Source organism: Pinus tabuliformis, chromosome 1_1 (assembly GCF_031772625.1).
Source record: "Pinus tabuliformis cultivar Carrire ecotype Pingquan chromosome 1_1, CPIR1, whole genome shotgun sequence".
Classification (NCBI taxonomy): domain Eukaryota; kingdom Viridiplantae; phylum Streptophyta; class Pinopsida; order Pinales; family Pinaceae; genus Pinus; species Pinus tabuliformis.
In genome coordinates this window covers 668,010,688-668,014,092 of record NC_142297.1, presented here as the reverse complement: position 1 = coordinate 668,014,092, position 3,405 = coordinate 668,010,688, and positions in this window count along the sequence as shown.

Below are 3,405 nucleotides of genomic sequence, written 5' to 3'. Positions count from 1 at the left end.
ATCCCACTGTCTATTTGAGACCTATTGGACCTATATATCACACTAGACCTAGTTAAAATAAGACAAATCTTTCAGAATTTCATCATAGAAGACTGCCATACTCCCACAGATAGTCCACCTTATGCTGCCACCATTTTTTCAGAGACAAGCAGACATATAATTACCATGCTCTCTTGCATCCTAGGATATGCTTCAGATGAGCATGAAGATGAGGTTATCCTAGCCTTTCTATCCATATTTACCCCAGGCAAGCCTCCTGTTGTCATGTACAACTATGCTCAGTTCATTGCAGACAGGATGCATGAACAGATCACCAGATTGCCGACTGAAAGAGTTTTCAAGTACTCTTCAGTGTTATTTCATACTTTTTGTATTATCAAGCAGATAAATTCCCTGTCAGCATCCATAAGTTGGATACCAAGGGAAAAGAGAGATCAATTGTTTATTGGACACCATTAATCCAGAAGTACTCCACTGCATTCACCTATAAGGACTTCATCGACTCATTTGTCCACCCAGTCATGAACATGCTGACCAGTAACACTCAGCCTAGAATCAACCAAGAAACCAAAAGAGTATTACATTTGGCCAAGAATACTAAGGTGGGAGACTAGTATCTGTACCAGAACCAAACTGAAATCAGAGTTTATGGATGCCAACTTGCCCCTTATAAATTGCCCAAATACCTCCCAGTGAGGATATTTGCACTTGAATATTTTACGCAGATCATCAATTTAGATGAAGCCAACTTCCTAGCAGTTAGGAAGAAGACCCAGTTTAAAATGAAAAGCCAATTGGGCCCCTTCATTTGTAATAACAAAGAGGCTGGACTGGAGGCTAACAAGATGTTGCAACAAATGAAATTCAGGAACAACTTCATGTGGCAGTATGACCCTCATGGGGTCACAAAAAAATTGAGACTCAAGGTCAAATGGGGAACTTTCATCCACCACCCTAGACCTGATATTGAGTAGTTTTCCAACCAATCAGAGTGGTTGGAAAATACATTAATTGACATGGATAACACAATAGTGTATGTAGACAACACACTCATTGATGTTGAGAAGAAAATTGACCAAAGTTCTTTCTTGCACGTTCCAGAATTAGGGGAACCCATGAATATTCCTCCTGTCCTACAAACCCCAGCAAATGAGGAGAAGAATCCAAAGAGAAATAGGGAGGAGGGTTCCAGTTCTGCCATGGAGACTATAGATGAGCATTTTGAGCTTAGAAAAAGTCCCAAGCTTAATCTTGTGTCTGAACATGAAGAAAACATTGAATCAGTGGAAATCACTGACACTCAAACAATGGGGCAAAGAAGCAAAGACACTGCTACTTTAGGTGAAACACAACAGCCATCAACATCCAACACTCAAATGATTGAGAGATAGCTAAGTGTTGAGGTTTCCTCCTTCACTAGGCCAGTTGATAAAGAAAGAGACATTAAGGACAGGTACAAGGAGATAAAGATGAGAAATGAGAAGTTGAAGGTTGAAACATATGCCAAATACTTCAAACACACACCAGCCAACCAGAGCAGGTTGATGTCAGCTTTTGACATCAAAGAAAGAAAGTTGCAGGTCTCATTTATGCAGCCAACTATCCAGTAGCCAAAGACCTCAACTGATTACAAAAAGAATGATTTTGAGGTATTGTCCAGGGATGTTCATCCCATTGACCAGATAGAATTCCACAAGCAGGTTGGAGAGATGATCTACTCCACCCTGACAGGAAAGGCCATGGTTGTACATAGGTTGCAAGGTTCACTGGACAACATCACAACCCAATATAAATTGGAGAAGGCCTCCTCACAAGCCAAAGACAACAAGATCGAGTCATTGGAGGACTTGGTCATTAAGCTGGGCCATGATCCAAGTGACATCAAAGCTGCTGAAAAAATTGATCAAAAAGAAGAATGAGGATATAGAAGCTCTCAAGAAACAATTAAAGTTTCCTCATTCGGAACACCCACAGACAAAAGAGGTTCTGGAGAGCCAAACAAATCATGAATAAATGATGGACCTAGTGCTTCAATTCAATGATCAGCTAAAGGAGATGGAAAAGGAATTGGATAGCTTGATACAGGTAAAACAAGCTAGTCTTGAGACTGCCCCTACCACTGTCATCCCAACAATTACTACTGCAATACCTTCCACTTTGGCAGCATCCTTAGCTCCTACAGCTCCAATGGTTATAGCACTGCCAGTGTCTACACCATCTACATCAGCAACAGGGTCAACAGGTGATGAGGCAAATAGGTTGGTCAAATCAATGGAAGACATGTCCATTTAGACCAATGAAATGAATAAGCTCAAAGAAAAGGTGACCAGCCTGGAAACTGACTACAAACTTGCCCAGATCATGCATAAGGAAGAAGTGCAGAAAACAACAAGGATGAATGAACAAATAAAAAGCCTGGAAAAGGAACTTACATTGAAAGAACCCCTAGGTCAGGCTAAGGAACAATTATGGGCCAATATCATTGACTCTGTCAATGATATTTGTCCATCCATCCAGGTAATTTTTTAGCAGATTGATTTAATAAAAGAGGCTACAGAAGCCATACAAAGAGTAAAAGCAGAACTTGGAGACATGCCAAAGGAAGCTGCAAGGATCATTCACTTCCTCAACTCCAAGAACAAGTATGAATTGTAGGAATTAGAGATACCTGATAGAACAGGTACAATTTTGGAAGTGAAAAGAGTCCTCACCAAGAGGAATTTAATGTTGAACCTTGAGGATAAGTGCCAAACCATGCAACTGCCCATTGATAGATTCATGGTCAAATTTGAAATTTTGAGGCAAAAGGGTTTACCAAATCCCTTGGTAATAAAGAATAAGTTAATGCCACAAGAGGACTACAATAGAAAAATCAGGGAAGTAGCCAGAGATCAAGTAAATACTTCATCCATGAAGGGCATACCTACTGGCAAGGTCTTGTACCAAACTTTTGAGAATTTGTTTTACGTCCAACATGAGGTAAAACACCTTTTTGTGAATAAGCCTACATTTACCAAGTATACAGAGGAAGATGATATTTACAGGAAGATGTTGAATATCCAATTACCAGATGCTGAAACATGTGAGAAACTAAATGATTTACTGTAGAAATAACACAGTAAAAATGTAAAAATATACAGTAAGAGTAAAAAAGGCACAGTAAAAGGATAATGACAAGTCAGCGAGGTCAAAGTGTATTAGATGAAAGTGTATCAGTGGAAAGGTCAAAGTGAATAAAACATCCAGCGTGAAGACCAAACATCAAATCAGAGATTAAAGGGCAAAATATCAAAGATCAAACACAACACAGCCTAATAAACAGGGACAACAAACAACAGTTCAATATCTATCTCTATCTTCTTGCATGAAGATATTTCTTTCTCCTATATTAGTTCCCAAGACAGT